General features: G+C 40.7%; 1 protein-coding gene across 4 annotated transcripts in view; it reads left to right on the plus strand.

Annotated features, from left to right (window-relative positions):
* The window catches only part of LOC131166072 (uncharacterized), a 49101-nt gene that overhangs the window by 21507 nt on the left and 8413 nt on the right, over window positions 1–19181 (plus strand). The gene's annotated exons all lie outside the window — the stretch shown is intronic.

A 19181-nucleotide genomic window follows, 5' to 3' on the forward strand; every position in this document is an offset into this window, starting at 1 on the left:
GCACAGGTTGAGACAACAACCAACACTATGGTTGCGGAGGTGGCCCAGATTAGAGAACTTGTTGATGAGGTGATGGGATCACAAAAACATCAAACAGGTTTGATAGGCGACATGTCAGAGGACTTTCGCCACACAGTTGAAACTTTGTAGTTGCGGATGGCTGATCTGGATGCAAAGGTGAATCTGATGGTTCTTGCTATGGGGAATTCCAACACTTCGGGAGTTAGCAAGACCAAGGTGCCAGAACCCAGGACGTATGGGGGTGCCCGAGATGCCAAGGAGTTAGAGAACTTCTTGTTTGATGTGGAGCAGTACTTTCGCGTTGTGAGGATGGCCTTAGAACAGACAAAGGTGGATACTATGATCATGTACTTGATTGGTGATGTCAAACTGTGGTGGCGTACCAAGTATAGAGAAATTGAAAATGGAAACTGTGTAATTGATAGTTGGGCAGACTTGAAGAGAGAGCTCAAGGCCCAATTCTTTCCTGAGAATGTTGAGTATAATGCAAGGAGAAAATTGAGAGATCTCAAGCATACGGGGTTGATCAGCGAATATGTGAAACAATTTTCTATTTTAATGTTGCTTCATCGTCTCAAGGGTTTAACACACCCAATGGAAAGGGGAAGAGTAAAATTTTGTGCTACTTGTGTTGTGGGCCTGATAGAGTTTTTGAGAGCCCTCACAAAGCATCACTTAATGCTTTACAGGCTTCCATTGCAGAGCAGGCAGTGGAAGACGATGAGGAAGAGAATGATGCCCCGACAGTGGGTTCAGTGCGCTGGTGAGCGCATTGGAAAAGCAGGAAAAAATACCAAAAGTTACACGAGCAAAAGGGTCAATGTTTGAGGACTTGAAGATAAATGGGAAGAGTACTCGCGCTGTGGTGGATATGGGGGCTACTCATAATTTTGTTTCGTAGTTGGAAGCATGGAGACTCAACTTATCCTTAGAGAAGGATATAGGACGCATGAAAGCAGTTGACTCTGTAGCCCAGCCTACTCTGGGAGTAGCCAAGCAAGTGACTGTAAAGCTTGGACAGTGAGAAGGTCATGTGAATTTCACAGCGGTGCCATTGGATAACTTTCCAGTCATTCTAGGAATGGAGTTCCTAAGGGGAACGAGGGCAGTGCTGATGCTTTTGGCTAGTTCCCTGTGTCTAATGGGAGATCACTCGTGTATGGTGCAAGTCGTTGCAACGAAAGGAGACGGCGGGAAGTCCCTTTCAGCCATACAACTCAATGAGGGATTGGGTCAGGGTGAGCAGACATGTCTAGCCATGGTGGTGGTAGACAAAGAAGTAGGCCAAGAGCTGGAGCCTACGACCATCCAAGCGGTGTTGGATGAGTATAAGGAGGTGTTTCCGGATAAGCTGCCTCACAATTTGCCTTCACGACGGACTGTGGAGGATGAAATCGAGTTGTTATCAGGAGTGAAACCACCTGCTAAAGGGCCATGTCGGATTGCGCCTCGAGAGATAGTAGAGTTGGGGAAGCAACTTGATGAATTGGAAGCGGGATGTGTTCGCCCTTCCAAAACACCGTTGGGAGCATCGGTGTTGTTTCAGAGGAAACATGAAGAATATCTACGGAAGGTGTTCAACAGGCTGAGGGGAAACAGTCTGGATGTGAAGAAGGAGAATTTCTCTTTCGCTTGGCAGAGCAACAAATTCCTTGGTCAAGTGGTTGAATAAGGTCGTATCTGGAGGGTTATGGAGAAGGTAAGGATGGTTCAAGAATGGAAGATCCCCACGACAGTGAAGGAGTTGCGTTCCTTTCTTGGCCTTACTAATTACTACAAGAAGTTCGTTGAGGGGTATTCGTGGAGAATTACTCCAATGACAGGACTACTGGGAAGGTATTATTGGCCGCACACGTAGGATGATGTGGTTGATTATACCAAAACTTGTCTCACTTGCCAACCAGACAAGGGGGAGCGGAAGAAATATGGTACTTTCATGGCCGCACCAAAGTACTGTTCGGCAGAGGAGACGACACAATTGTTCCTTGTGACTATTGTGAAACCTTGGGGTGTTCCCCAAGTTATTATTTGTGACCGAGACTTAATGTTCGCTGACAACTTCTTGACATAATTTTTCAGGATATTCAGGTCACATATTGACATCTCTTCGAGTTCTCACCGACAGACAGACGGACAGATGAAGAGATTCAGAGAGCTGCTAGATGAGTACTTGTGCCATTTTTTCAATGACAACCAAAAGAATGACGTGCAACTACTTGATGTGACTCCATTCTGTGGCAACGCCCAAAAGTGCTCAACAACCAACAAGAGCCTTTTTGAGCTTGTTACAGGCCAGCTGCCGCTGTTACCTCACACAGTGGGCGAGCCGCACAGACAAAAGAGTCCCAGGGTGTATATCTTCACCAATGAAGGGAGACATAATGTAGAGTTTGCCCAAGCCTATCTGGAGAAAGCTTCTGAGCAGATGAAGAAGTGGGCAGATAAGGGGAGAAGACCGCAGCTTCATGTAAGCTGCCTCAAGCCGTTCAACGCCAACACCAATGACCTGAGTAGAAGTCAGTTCAACAGAGCAGAGTTGAAGATAGTGCAACCTGAAAGACATGACGTTGAAGAGATCCTTGCAGACAGACAGTTCATATCCTCAAGGAAGAAGCGGCAGAAGTTCCTAGTGAAGTGGAAATGCCTTTATGACAAAGAAATCAGTTGGATTTCTGCGGAAGATATTCAACCGTTCGTGGACAAATTTGAAGTGTACCTACCGCCAAAAGTCTACGAGGACGTCAACCGCATAAGTGGGGGAGAATGTCACGAGCTAAGTTTGTTCAGGGCATTATGCTTGCCTGTGACCGCTTATCTCATGTGCTTGGGATGGGTTTCCATCATGTAAATACTAGTGTAGGGTTATTTTCTGCTAGTAGAGTCTTTGTAAGCCAAATAAGGCAGTATGACTCCTCGGTCACTTTGATGTTTCCTAGTGCCAGGATGATAATTACATAAAAACCTATTTAGGGGAGGGTGAGTGTTCATCAGTCATTGTAAAACTCACTAGCAATTGTCAACGTGCTTAGCTTACTTGCCTCCCTCGCTAAGTACACCATGTCAACGGAGGATTTGTTAATGAATTACGTTTGTTTCAATGTTTACTGCTTGCTTACCATGACTTTCATGAATTGATTACTGTTTCTGCTGCTATCTGAATGAATGTTAATGAAAGTGCTTCGTGGATGAATGTTGGTAAACGATAGGCTGACTAGTTAAACAAGAGTGCTTTAGCTAGTGCTGCACAGCCCTTCACAAGGGTGTGAAAATAGTCGGACTGTGACATGTCACCATGAGAGAAATTTTAAAATATTAGATGTTTCTGAGTAGACTGGAAAATGGTCTGCAAAAGAAGGATGAATTGTAATTTTTACTTCAAAAATTGCATATACTTTGTAGCTCTTACCCTGAAAAAGTCTTTTATTACAACAGCAGCAAGCCTTTATCCCAAGTGTTTGGAGCTGGCCCAGCTTGCTACATGGAATCATAGATCCTCTTCTCCATTCAAATATATTTATACGACATGTCTTGCTCTCCTAAAAATAAAGTTTTATTGAATCTTTTCTAATTAAAGTCACGTCATGTTCTTCGTGGTCTTAGTTTCATCCTAATAGTGTGTTCTACCTCATTAATCATTTTCCTTGTTGGCATCTATTTGGCCCCAACTGCACATAGTGAAATATGAAATGAGTCATTTCAACTACCCTTTCCCCTGAGCTTTGTTCTTAATTTCTCAACATCCATATAATATGTAGTTATATTTTATAGAAATATAGATATGCATCTACATTTCACACCTACCATTGAGAAAGAAATGCTTTGGAAACTTTTTGAGAGGTTTAAATCTTTATATTGTGGCTCAAATATCTTTAGTTCCCATCATTACTGCTATTAGTATGGTAGCTATCTAATAAAGATAAACAAAGTCTAGAAATGTAATTTAAATGCTTGCTTACATCTGTGAGTCCATATAACCAAGCACTATTACTATAAAAGACATCCAACCATTTGCTTGTGGCAATGCTACTTTATGTGTTTCTTTATATGTTTTAATGGACCCTGTAGTGACCTGATTTGTTCAAGATGGAGCTTAACAAGCACCAAGTCACCCATTTTGAAGTGCAACAGTTTCCTTCCTTGATCTCTTAACTTCTTCATCTACTTGGAAGCTTTCTTTAGGTATGCCCGGGCAATCTCTGCTTCTGTCTCTAGGTTTTGGTGAAAATGTATGCTTTTGAATGGTTTCCTCTGTACGACTCATCCATTGTGTGAGGTAACAACGACTGCTAGCCTATAAGAAGCTCAAAAGGACTCTTGTTCATTGTTGAGCTTTTTGGGATCGAATGTGTTCACCCAATTCTTTTGATTGGCACTAAAGAAATGGTGCAAGCACTCCTCTAAAAGCCCGTTCAATCTCTCCATCTACCCATCTTTCCGTGGATGATAGCTTGAAGAGATGTCAAGCTGTGACTTGAGGATTTTGAAAAGTTCTACCCAAAAGTTGTCTTTGAATCTTGAATCCTAGTCAATGATAATGCCTTGGGAAATACCCCAATACTTCACAATATGTTTGAAAAACAATTTTGTTGTCTTCTCTTTCGAATAGTACTTTGGTGGGGTATGAAAGCACCATACTTTGAAAATCTATCTATGGCCACAAGTATAGACCCTACGTCTTTGTCTCTAGGCAGGCTGGTGATAAAGTCAAGATAGAAACTCGCCCATTTTCTCGTTCATACTTGAAGAGGCTCTAGTAGCCTTGCAATCTTGTTATGCTCCACCATGTCTTGCTTGTAGGCAAGACAAGTTTTTGGGTATACTCGACGACCTCATCATGCATTTGTGGCTAGTAATACCTTTGCTTCAACAATGTCAATGTGTGATGCCATCCTAGATGACTTGCCTACATGCTGTCATCACACTCTCTTTGTAGTGTCTTCCTCAGATTTTTGGGTCGAGGCACAAAGATTCGGTTACCATATGTCATCGGCAATCCATCTTCTAACTAGAATTCGCACACTTTGCCTTCTTCGACCAACTTCATGAGATTTTGGGAAATTGGATCTTTGGTAAGTTTCTTCTTAATGCGCTCCCACATTGTTGTAGTAACCTTACTTATTGTCGAGTTATCATTTGTAAGGCTGCAATCTCGACCTTCTTGCTCAGTGCATCTGTGACTTGGTTCATTCGCCTTGCTTTGTATTCAAATAAGAAATCAAACTTAGTCGGGAATTCTTGGTGATAGGCCTACTTGGGTGATAATTGATAACTTTAGCTATGTAAAGAAGAGATTAACAACTGAGTTATCAGTTTTCACCACAAAATTCGACCCAAGTAGGTAATGCTGCCACATGTGAAGGAAATGTATCACCATTAGCATCTCCTTCTCTTGAGTTGTTACTTCCACTTTGCTTTATAAAGCTTACAACTCTCATGTGCAACTGGATGTCCATCCTATTTAGAAGACTTCTTCAAGCGCATAGTTTGATGCATCTGTCTGTACCTTGAAAGGTTTCATGATGTCTGGAAGAGTAAGTACTGGATCTCGCATCATGGCTTCCTTCAAATTGTCAAAGGCTCCCCAACACTTTTTGTACAGTTCCACCTCTTACCCTTCTTTAGTCGTTTTTGTCAGTAGGGTAGTTCTCTTTCCAAGTACTCCTCCACAAACTTCCCGCAATAGTTGTCAATTCCAAGAAATGAATGCAACTCATTCATTGTCGTTAGGATCTTCTAGTTTTAAATAGTTCTTACCTCTGAATATGACCTTTCTCGATCATATGACTAAGGAATTTGATGTTCCACCTAAGCGAAAAGCACTTCTCTCTCTTCACATAAAGGTTGTTCTCCTTTAGCATGTTGAACTGCTTCCGTAGATGCTCTTTATATTCTTCTAGAGTGGAATTGTAAACAACAATGTCATCTAGGTAAACGACAACAAACTTGTCGAGGTACCTATGAAATAACTAGTTCATCAAGGTGCAGAATGTTGCTGGCCCATTCATTAACTTGAAGGGCTTCACCAATAATTCATATGTCCCATACCATGTCACATAAGTTGTCTTCAGTACATTCATATATGCTATCCTCACTTGATAATAGTCTAACTGGCAAGTCAAGTTTGGCGAAGTACTTTGCATGACTTAGCTGACCAAATAGAACAACAAACAGAGGAATGTGATACTTGTTGTGCACCTTGTTAAGTGTGCGGTAATCCATTGACATCCGCATCCTCTTGTATGTTTCCTTTGAAACAACATTGGTACTTTGAATGGTGCTTTGGAAGGACGTATATAGCCCACGACCAATAACTTATCAAGGTTTTTCCTTAACTTTGCTAACTCTGGAGGTGCTACGTGATGTAACCCTTTAGCATGCGACTTCACTCTTAGTAATGACTTGATTTCATGCTCCACACTTGTCGTGGAAGTAAGTGACTTGTGAGGTAGTTTTTCTAATATCACAACTTTATACTCATCCAACACAGCTTGAATGGCAGTAGCGCCCACTCGTGGCCTACATCTTTGTCTACTACAACATGGCAAGATATGTCTATTCATCCCCTTTCTTCCTAGAGTTGCATTGTAGATAGGAATTTTTCATCGTCTCCTTTATTTGGAACGAATTGCACCATGCTATGGTGGTCTCCCATCAGACAAATAGAACTAGCTAATGACATTTGTACTGCCTTAGTCTTCCTCAAGAATTCCATTCCAAGAATCACTTGGAATGTAACGACCCGGCCCTTCATATGGACCCAGGTGTCACTCACTTATACCAAATACCTGTAACTGTTTAAGATATATAAACAACCCGCCCTAAACAGGGACATACGGGTATAAATCATACATGATCACGATGTAAATGTTACGGAAAAACATAAACATCCATTGGGATACCTATCAGTCTTATACCAGAGTTTACTAATACATCCACAATTACATAAAACCAGACATAGAATAAATCTTGTTGTCATAACCCTTCAAAAAGGACTTTGATCTAGGTTTAATACAAGATTCAAATTCTTACGTAAGTTAACCAAAAATAATCTCCCCAATCCTTTTATCTACTAGGACCGGCGTACTGATGGACCTGAAAACAAAGGTTGTAAGATAGGGTGAGACACCTCTCAATAAGGAAGAAAGTGTTACAACAGTGTGTGACTGCATATATGCACATTTTCATAAGAACTCATACATTGAAACATTTGTTTATAATACTGTATCATATAACATTGTTCTGCACATCAAATATTTAAATCATGCATATGATTATTAGAACACCTCCAGTTTAGTATGAAAATTTTCCTGTTTATCGCGTGGCACGGGTTGTGCACTGATTGCCTCTGACAGTGTCCTGTTCGTGCAGACAAAGCCGAGCATCTTTTATGATGCGACCGCCCCCTGGTTTAGTTTTACCAGCAGCTTACTAACTCCTCGTAGGTCGACCATCTAATATACCCATACTGATTTTCTCATGTATGGTTGCATTGCCAGCATCGGTACCTAGCCCTAGGAGTTTATTTCAACCCCCGAACTGGAGTATTTTTCAACCCCTTTATTGAAAGCTTTTTCAACTTCTTACGTTGGAGTATCTTTCAACCCCTATTACTGGAGTATCTTTCAACTCCTTTTGGTCACAAGCTGTGGTTCCAGTATCATATATATAATTTATAGCAAAATAGTAACCTATGCAATTCCAGTGTTTTTCACAAATTTAGATCATCACATTGGGTTCAAACCGGTGCCTTTCCACTTAGTTTACCTCTTTTTGCTTACTGATTCAGCTCGGTGTATCATCGGCTTCCGTTATTCACATTCTCAGTATAACAAGTTGGAACTTCGTTCCCATATCTATATCAATAGTATAGAAAATTCATACATTTCCATTTCAACATATTCAATATAACGAATTGGAACTTCGTTCCCATATCTATATCAATAGTATAGAAAATTCATATATTTCCATTTCAACATATATCACACAAGTTTAATTCCAAAACCCGCTAAATGATAGAAATTCCATAAACGTCATTTAAATGAATAAATAAAGGATTCGAGCATCTCCTACTATATTATACATACAAATAAATGATTTTCGTAAAGTTTGGAGATCATACACCGAAATTCTCGTTTTTACCAAAACCGTAAAATCGTAAAACCAGCATTTCTACTCGGTAGAATTTAGCAAATAAGCAATTAAATCATACATAATAACATAAACTAGCTTTTTAGCTGTTTAGTTTTAAAAAAAAATGACTGTTGTATTCAAATTCCCCTTACCTTAAACTCGAAACGAAACTTCGTACGATAATGATCCAAACCGACCCTGAAAACCTAGAATCACTGAACATAACCTTATATTTTCTTCTACTATCCAAATATCCAATTAAAACTAAAGATCAGATCCCTACCTCGATTTTTGGGAAAACCCAAAAATCTCCGAAATGACAATCTGATCCGTTAGAATTGTAGATTTTTCTCTTCTGATCCACGCAATACCCTCCGTCTTTGGAATCGAAGGACGAACGACGAACGACGAAGAATTCTAGAGAGAGAGAGAGAGAGAGATATTTTATGTTTTCTTAACCCCAAAGCAACCCCAAAAGAACCGCTTCGTCGACGAGGACGCTGACATCCTCGTCGACGAGGCTTTGAATTTCGTCGACGAGGATTTCCCGAGAACCTCCCAAAACCCCTCGGTATTCCCTCGTCGACGAGGCTCTGAATTTCGTCAATGAGGAACTATAGGGACCTCGTCGACGAAGGCGACCTTCGTCGACGAACCCTACTTATTTGAAGGTTCGGGTCTCTACAATCTCCCTTCCTTATAAGAATTTCGTCCTCGAAATTTTTTAACAATTATTAACATAACCTTTTCTTATAATTTCGCTTTACTAAAAAGTTGACTGTCACCTACAAAGTGACTTTGGTCCAAATTCATTACATATCCTCACATATGGCGGAGGAATACCGTGGTTACACAAAGGATACATTGGAAGATTACATATATAAACAAACTCTCCCAATGATCCCATCATTCAATCTATACCACTTACACTACTATATACCTACGTACTATCAAGTAATTGCGGGTACTTCTGGCGTATTTCAGATTCTAGTTCCCATGAAGCTTCTTCTGCTGCATGGTTACGCCATAATACCTTTACGAGAGGTATTTCCTTAGTCCGTAACTGCTGCACCTTCCAATCCAATATCTGCATTGGTACTTCCTCATACGATAAGACATCACTGATCTCTAGAGGTTCGTAACTCAATACGTGTGATGGATCTGGTACTTCCTCACTGCAGACACGTGAAATATATCATGGACTCTAGATAATGCTGGAGGTGAAGCCACTTGATAAGCAACCAAACCTATCCTTTCAAGGATTTCAAAAGGCCCGATATATCAAGGACTTAGCTTCCCCTTCTTTCCGAATCTCATCACCCCTTTCATCGGAGCGATTCTCAAGAATACCATATCTCCTACCTCAAATTCCAACTCTCGTTGACGAGGATCAGCATAATTCTTCTGTCGACTTTGAGTTGCTTTAATTCTTTCCCTGATCAATGCTATCTTTGCAGAGGTCCGCTAAACCATTTCTGGACCTAGTATCTGCCACTCACCTACTTGATCCCAGTACAATGGAGATCGACACTGACGACCATACAATGCCTCATAAGGTGCCATCTCAATACTTGCTTGGTAACTGTTGTTGTCTGCAAATTCAACAAGCGGTAGATATCGTATCCAACTATCACCAAACTCTAGTACACAAGCCCGCAGCATATCTTCTAACGTCTGAATAGTCCTCTCCGAATGTCCATCCGTATGTGGGTGAAAAGACGTACTGAACGTCAATCGCGATCCCAAGGCATCCTGTAAACTCTTCCAGAAACGAGATGTAAAATGCGGATCCCGATCTGAAATAATAGAAATAGTGACACCATGGAGTCGTACCACCTCCTGTACATGAAGTTCTGCCAGCCTATTCAGAGAGTAGCTGACTCTGATTGAAATGAAATGTGTAGTCTTCGTCAACCGATCTGCTATAACCCATATGACATTTTGCCCATGCACCATCGTAGGTAAACCCGTCACAAAATCCATCGAGATGTGTTCTCACTTCCGCTCAGGGACGTCAAGTGGCTGAAGTGGTCCTGCTGGCTTTTGATGCTCTGCTTTGATTCGCTGACATGTCAGGCACTGCTCTACAAATTGGGCGATCTCTCTTTTCATGTTGGTCCACCAGAAAGATTCCCTCAAATCCCGATACATTTTTGCACTACCAGAATGTACAGTATAAAGTGATTGATGTGCCTCCTCTAGAATGACCTGTTTAATCCCACCATCATTCGGTACCCAAATTCTGCCACGAAATCTCAATATCCCATCGCCAGAGATACTGAAATCCGGCTTTAACCCCTTCTGAATTCCTTCCGTAATCTCAACCAATTCACGATCCTCCCTTTGCGCCACACGGATCCTCTCCTGCAAAGTCGGTTGTACCACCAAGCTAGCAAGGACAGCCTGGTGGTTTCCTTCCACTACCTCCAAACTCAACCTCTCAAGGTCCATACAGATCTGATGCTGAACCTCCACTACTGAGACTAATGCATCAACAGACTTCCGACTCAAAGCATCAGCTACCACATTAGCTTTTCCTGGGTGATAGCTAATAGTACAATTGTAGTCTTTAATCAACTCAAGCCATCTACACTGTCTCATGTTGATCTCCTTCTGGGTGAAAAAGTATTTAAGACTTTTATGGTCGGTAAAAATCTCACACCTTTCACCGTACAAGTAGTGCCTCCAAATTTTCAGTGCAAACACTACCGCTGCTAATTCCAAATCATGCGTCGGGTAGTTTTTCTCGTATTCTTGGAGTTGACGAGAAGCGTAAACCACTACTTTACCCTGCTGCATTAGAACACAGTCAAGACCCTTTTTCGAAACATCACTGTATATAACAAAACCACCATTATTGGATGGAAGAGTTAGAACTGGAGCAGTGACCAATCGCCGCTTCAGGTCTTGAAAACTCAGCTCGCACTCATCCATCCAATCATATCTCACGTTCTTCCACGTAAGTTTTGTCGAGGGACCTGCTAAACTGGAGAACCCTTCCACAAACCGACGGTAGTAACCTGCAAGACCTAGAAAACTTCTGAGCTCCTAAACATTTTTCGGTCTCGTCCAGTCCACTACTGCTTCTATCTTACCCGGGTGCACTGATCTACCTTCTTTGGACACCACGTGCCCCAGAAATGCAATCTGTTCAAGCCAAAACTCGCACTTCTTCAGTTTAGTATACAACCTCTTATCCCTAAGCATTTGCAATACTAGCCTCAAATGAACTTAATGTTCTGCACCACTCCTAGAATATACTAGGATATCATCAATAAATACCACAACGAACCGGTCTAGATATTCGTGGAAAACCCTGTTCATCAAATCCATAAATGCTGCAAGTGCATTAGTCAAACCAAAAGGCATAACCATAAATTCAAAATGGCCATACCGGGTTTGAAATGCACTTTTCGAGATGTCCACCGCTTTCACCTTCAGCTGGTGATACCCAGATCGTAGGTCAATTTTAGAGAAGATTTGCGTGCCTTGAAGTTGATCAAACAAATCATCGATCCTGGGTAGCGGATACTTGTTCTTTATCGTCACCTTATTCAGTTCTCGATAGTCAACGCACATCCTTATCGACCCATCCTTCTTTTTCACAAATAACACCGGTGCTCCCCAAGGAGAAACACTGGGTCGAATGTACCCCTTGTCAAACAGCTCTTGAAGCTGTTCCTTTAACTCTCTTAGCTCAGTTGGAGCCATACGATACGGAGCTTTCGATATCGGCGTCGTACCCGGAGCTAATTCTATGGCAAATTCCACCTCACGGTCCGGAGGTAATCTTGGTAAGTTCTCTGGAAACAAGTCAGGGAATTCGCGTACCACAGTAATCATCTCCAATTCCCGTTCTTTTGCTGGCGTGTCTTTCACAAATGCCAGATATCCTTGGCACCCTTTAAGGAGTAGTCTCCTAACTAGCATAGCAGAAAGGATACATGGTGTAGAACACACACACGATCTAAGGAATTGAAATTCCTGCTTTCTTGGCGGTCTGAACAGCACCTCCCTCCTGTGGCAATCAATACTGGCATAACTGGAAAACAACCAGTCCATCCCTAGGATGATATCAAAGCCATACATGTCGTATACCACAAAGTCAACTGGTAGTATCCTTCCCTGTATTTCAATTGGGAAGTTCCGAACTACCTTGCTACACCCGACCTTAGATCCAGACGGTGTAGCCACCAGTAGTTCATAATCTAACAATTGCACTTCTAATCCACACAATTTAACAAAACCTCGGGAAATAAAAGAATGTGTTGCCCCGGAATCAAATAATACTACAGCTTTATGAGGAAGCACATAAATGATACTTGTGACTATATCACTAGTGTTCTCAGCATCACCAGGAGTCCGAGAATACACCCTAGCTAGGGCCGTACCCCCCTGCTGACCGCCACGTTGTGTCGGAGCATTCCCTCTGTATTGCTATTGCGAGGCTCCACTATTCCTATGCATCTAACAGTCTTTCATCTGATGTCCTTGTCTACCACATCGCATACAGGCCCCCGTAGACAACCAACACTGCCCATGGTGTATCTTACCACATAAAGAACAACGTGGAACACGTGCGGTATTCTGGGACGTACTACCACTGTTCTTCTTCCACTTACCCTGTCCTGCCCTCGACAAAGAATTAGGAGGCGCTGGCCTTTTCTTTGTAACCTGAACCTCTGCATCCTCTAGCAAACACTCCTTTGCTATCGTGACTTTATCAACTAAAGTAGCAAAGTCCTGCAACTGCAAGATCGCCGTCTGCTTACGGATCTCACTCCTCAGACCCTTCTGAAACTTCCACGCCTTCTTCGCTTCATCAGGAATCACGAATGGAGCAAATCGAGACAGCACCTGGAATTTGGCAACGTACTGCTGCACTGTAATGATCCCTGCGTCAGATTTATGAATTCCTCCATTTTCGTGTTTCTAATTGTGACCGGAAAATAACGTTCAAAGAAGAGCTCTTTGAATCGGGCCCACGTCAACGCTATTGGTATCGGTCGGTGCTCTTCCATCTGCTTTACAGACACCCACCATCTCTCAGCCTCCCCTGCCAACTTAAATGTGGCGAAGGTGACTTTCTACCTCTTAGTGCAGTTCAACACGTCTAGGATCTTCTCGATTTCTTGGATCCAATTCTTAGCACGAACTGGATCTGCACTGCCCACAAAAGCCAAGGGCTTCAACCTGGTGAACTGCTCAATGGAGCAACCCAACTCAGTTGTAGGACGATCCTGCCCCCTATTCGTCTTCACTACCTCAGCCATAAGCTGCTGTGCGAAGTCACGTAACACACTAGTGGAGTCATTACCAGCCTCAGGGCCGTCACCCTCACTACTACTGCCACCCATGTTGGCAGTGATATCCCTGGATTCCATCCTGAAAATAATTACGAGAACCCATTAGAAAGGTAATAACCTACCTATCAACTACTACTATCACAATATAAGGTCAATTCTCCAAGTTCACATTTTCAACAGTACATACCCCATAAATTTGACATCCTCATTCTAACTCAAATTCCACTATTCTACTATGACACAAAACTGTCAATGGATTGCCGTGATTTTCTTGAACCTTTTGATTAATCTAGAAAAACACAGAAGTCTATCAATGGATTTACGCCTCCAGATATACAAAGCAAAATCCAAGGTCTTATCCTTGTCCTATATTCTGGTATATTCTAGACTATCACAACTAGCAACTTCTTACTTTAGCACATATCCCTAACCAGACAGCATGAATCAAATCATACTTCCGACTGGCTACGGGCTCTGATACTAACTATACGACTCGGCCCTTCATATGGACCCAGGTGTCACTCACTTATACCAAATACTTGTGCCTGTTCAAGATACATAAACAACCCGCCCTAAACAGGGACATACGGGTATAAATCATACATGATCACGATGTAAATGTTGCGGAAAAACATAAACATCCATTGGGATTTCTATCAGCCTTATACCAGAGTTTACTAATACATCCACAATTACATAAAACCAGACATAGAATAAATCTTGTTGTTACAACCCTCCAAAAAGGACTTTCATCTAGGTTTAATACAGGATTCAAATTCTTACGTAAGCTAATAAAAAATAATCTCCCCAATCCCTTTATCTACTAGGACCAACGTATTGATGGACTTGAAAACAAAGGTTGTAAGATAGGGTGAGACACCTCTCAATAAGGAAGAAAGTGTTACAACAGTGTGTGACTGCATATATGCACATTTTCATAAGAACTCATACATTTGAAACATTTGTTTTTAATAATGTATCATATAACATTATTCTGCACATCAAATATTTAAATCATGCATATAATTATTAGAACACCTCTAGCTTGGTATGACAATTTGCCTGTTTACCCCGTGACACGAGTTGTGCACTGATTGCCTCTGACAGTGTCCTATTCGTGCAGACAAAGCTGAGCATCTTTTATGATCCGACCGCCCTCTGGTTTATTTTTACCAGCAGCTTACTAACTCCTCGTAGGTCGACCATCTAATATACCCATACTGATTTTCTCATGTATGGTTGCACTTCTAGCAATCGGTACCTAGCCCTAAGAGTTTATTTCAACCCCCGAATTGGAGTATTTTTCAACTCTTTTATTGAAGCTTTTTCAACTTCTTACGTTGGAGTATCTTTCAACCCCTATTACTGGAGTATCTTTCAACTCCTTTTGGTCACAAGCTGTGGTGCCAGTATCATATATACAATTTATAGCAAAATAGTAACCTGTGCAATTCCAGTATTTTTCAAAAATTTAGATCATCACATTGGGTTCAAACCGGTGTCTTTCCACTCAATTTACCTCTTTTTGCTTACTGATTCAGTTTGGTGTATCACCGGCCTCTGTTTTTCACATTCTCAGTATAACAAATTGGAACTTCGTTCCCATACTATATCAATAATATAGAAAATTCATACATTTCCATTTCAACATATTCAGTATAACGAATTGGAACTTCGTTCCCATATCTATATCAATAGTATAGAAAATTCATACATTTCTATTTCAACATATATCACACAAGTTTAATTCCAAAACCCACTAAATGATAGAAATTCCATAAACGTCATTTAAATGAACAAATAAAGGATTCGAGCATCTCTTACCATAGTATACATACAAATAAATGATTTTCATAAAGTTTGGAGATCATACGCTGAAATCCTCGTTTTTACCAAAAACCGTAAAATCGTAAAATTGGCATTTCTACTTGGTAGAATTTAGCAAATAAGCAATTAAATCATACATAATAACATAAACTACCTTTTTAGAGGTTTATTTTTAAATAAAATGACTGTTGTAATCAAATTCCCCTTACCTTAAACTCGAAACGAAACTTCGTACGATAACGATCCAAACCGACAACTTGGATTCTCGAAAACCTAGAACCACATAACATAACCTTATATTTTCTTCTACTATCCAAATATCCAATCAAAACTAAGATTAGATCGCTACCTTGATTTTTGGGAAAACCTGAAAATCTCCGAAACGACAATCCGATCCGCTAGAATTGTAGAATTTTTTCTTCTGATCCACGCAGTACCCTCCATTTTTGGAAACGGACGACGAACAGTGAAGAATTCTAGAGAGAGAGGGAGAGCTCGGTGGTAGAGAGAGAGAGAGAGAGATATTTTATGTTTTCTTAACCCCAAAGCAACCCCAAAAGAAGCTTTAAGGCACCGTTGACTGAGTCAACTTCGTCGACAAAGCGGTGGCTTCATCGATGAGACTCTGAATTTTGTTGATGAGGATTTCCTGAGAACCTGCCAAAACCCCTCGGTATTCCCTCGTCGACAAGGCTCTGAATTTCATCGACGAGGAACTATAGGGACCTCATCGACGAAGGCGACCTTCGTCGACGAACCCTGCTTATTTGAAGGTTTGGGTCTCTACATAGAAATCATCCAATAACACGACTGTGAATTTTGCACATCCCACCCACTGTCTAAGTTTTACAGTCGCTTGGCTACTTTAGGAGTAGGCTTCCATTTTTGCATTTTTGCTTGTGAGACAAAGTTACGGGTTGCCCCGATATCAATCATAGCACGGGTGCTCTTCTATTTGATCCATAGATCCACAAATATTAACCCTTTTGTTTGGGTATTTTTGCCTCTTTTGTTTGCCTCTCCAATGCGTTAACTGTATTGCACCCATACTTGGGGTTTCCTCCTCATCCTCATCATCTTCTAGTGCTCTCTTTGCAATGGAAGCTTGTAAAGCATTGAGTGATGACTTGTGAGTTACCCTTACTATCGAGAGTGTGTTGAACGATTGAGACGACAAAAGTTCTTTTGAAGTTGATGCCTTAGTGTAGGTTCCCCCACTTTTGGGCTTGCCCCCTTTAAAGACTTTCTACTATTTCCACCCACGCCATTCTCATTGGACATTGGGGAACTCTCTCCAGCATATTTAGTCAAGCATTCCGTGACAACCTATGTTGTAGACAAGTCTTGAACTCTTTGTTGATGAAGTTTTGCCCTTACCCGTGGTTTCAATACCCTAAAAAAAAAATAGAACTTTTCTTTCTCCGACATGACCCAAACATCCAACATCAAAGTAGAGAGAATTGCTTAAACACTCCTTGATTGAATTAGTGTGCTTAAGATCTCGCAACTTCCGTCGATCATTGTACTTGACATTCTCAGGAAAGAATTGGGCCTTGAGCTCTCTCTTCAAGTTTGCCCAACAATCATCTAAATAGTGTCCATTCTCAATTTCATTGTACTTGGTATGCCACCACAGTTTTGTTCCACTACTCAAGTATATTATTGCCATAGATACTTTCTCCTACCGAGTCAGTCCTCATTGCATCAAAGTATTTTTCCATGTCAAATAAGAAAGTATCTAACTTCTTAGCACATCAGACACCCATATATGTTTTGGGTTCTGTCACCTCTGTTCCTCTATACTCCATAGCATTGGAGTTTCCCGTAGCTAGGACCATTAGGTTCATCTTAGCAGTTAGATCTGTCATTTGAGCCTATAAAGCTTCTACTGTTGTGTGGAGGTCCTCTAACATCTCTATGGGACCCTATTGATGTTGTTGTGATCCCTCCAATGCATTAAAACGTTCAGCAAGTTTGGCCATATCCACGGCCACATAGTTGGCTATCTCAGCCTATGCCTCTAGCGATTTGATTTCCTTAGTATTGGTTGGCATCATCTATTATCAATGCTTCGTACAATCCCCCTATGAAGACAACGGAATTCATGTAGCAATTATCCAAGCTTTGATACCAATTGTCATGGGTAGAACATTTTGCACCTTATGAAGGGCCATGCAGCACTAGCTAAAGCACTCTTGGTTAACTAGTCAACCAAAGATTACTACAGTTTATCACAAGAACACATTCACAACAGTTGAATGAAAAGTAAGTGGAAGCAGTAAGCAATTCATGAAAGCAAAAGACAATCAAGCAGTAAACATTGAAGTAACGTAATTCATAAGCACCACCTCTGTAAGCAACGTGTGCTTCGTGCGGGAGGTAAGTAGGCTAAACACGTTTACAAAATGCTAGTGAGTTTTACAAGACTAATGAACATTCTCCCTCCCCTAAAGAGCTTTATATGCTATTTTAAGCTTTAGCACTAGGAAACATCAAAATGTTCAAGGAGTCATACTCCCACTTTATGCTATGGCTTACACATACTCAAAGCATAAAATGTATACTATTATTTACATGATGGTAACCTATCCTATGCATACAAGATAAGCAGTTACAGGCAAGAAATATTGCCTTGAACAAGCTTGGTTCGTGACACTAAGCTCTTTCCATTTTAGCAATCTGCCACCCTACCCTTATTATATTCATAATATGCCCGGCACTGCTCAGTCCGTATTCAGGTGGATAACTTTTAGTAATGAGACTAGTCATTTATAGATACCTCTTGACTGAGTATTTTCATGTTTAGAATTGACTCTTGTTCTAGTCTCATGAACCAATAATGTATGGCTACAAATAATTTACATAATGAGCCTTCGTCTTGAATGTTTCTAGTATATTAGTGTACGGATATTGTTATTTGTTAGATTCCACTCTACCTAAAAGCTTAAGCTGTTAGGTTGTGGTCCAACAATGTATATCAAGCCTTAACATTATTTTTTTTAGAAGGATAAAAACTTACTGTCAACCCTTCTTGCGCCTTTTTTATTTTCGATACTTTATATAAATTAGCTAAACAATTACTTGATTGATAACGTATTATAAAAATTTAATGGCAATCCCACTTCCCTTTTTTTTTTTTGAAGATTGAGTGATCTTTTCTCTTTATTTGTCTCTTCTTCTGACTTGGAGGCAATGGATGGAGACAGCTTTGTAAAAACCGAGTGTAGCTACCACTTTGATTTCTAAGGGAGTGTGTCACTTTACATATAAAAACTCAATCTTATTGATTTTAAATGTATATGATCCATTCTCTTGTTGTCCCTTTCTTCACAAATCTCAAGTGTCGTATTTGTTTCCCCATATACGTGTGCAAAAACATTGAGATGGGAGGCAGTTCTTACTGCAATTCATCTAGAATCTGGATTGGAAGAGACTACTTTGTGAGATGTTTTCTGCACTTGCCCTAGTATTAATCAATGACTGATGTCACTTTACCTACCAGAGGCACACTTTAATTGATGGTTATTTGAGTCTTTCTTTCTTTCTGTTACTTAGGGTAATACTTCTTTTCGCTTAATTTTTATTTTTATTTTTACTGTAATATTTCCCCCACTCAATAAATAGTGGTGCTTTTATTGCATCTAACTCTTAGAATATACGGACTAGTTTTTGCATGTTGGATGCTGGTTGTGCCTACGAGTCAGTTTTACCCGCTCATGTTAGAACATTGGGCTTGGCTAAATTCTTGAATAATAATGTTATTCTCCCATCACAGGCTTTGGTCTGAAGCCAAGTGTCCATCTAGAGTCCTTCTGTCAAATTTATGCTCATATGGAAATATTCGTTTATGCATTCTGAAACTTCTGTTGAATGAGGACTGTGTTCCTTGCATTGAAA

This window comes from Malania oleifera, chromosome 10 (assembly GCF_029873635.1).
Source record: "Malania oleifera isolate guangnan ecotype guangnan chromosome 10, ASM2987363v1, whole genome shotgun sequence".
Classification (NCBI taxonomy): domain Eukaryota; kingdom Viridiplantae; phylum Streptophyta; class Magnoliopsida; order Santalales; family Ximeniaceae; genus Malania; species Malania oleifera.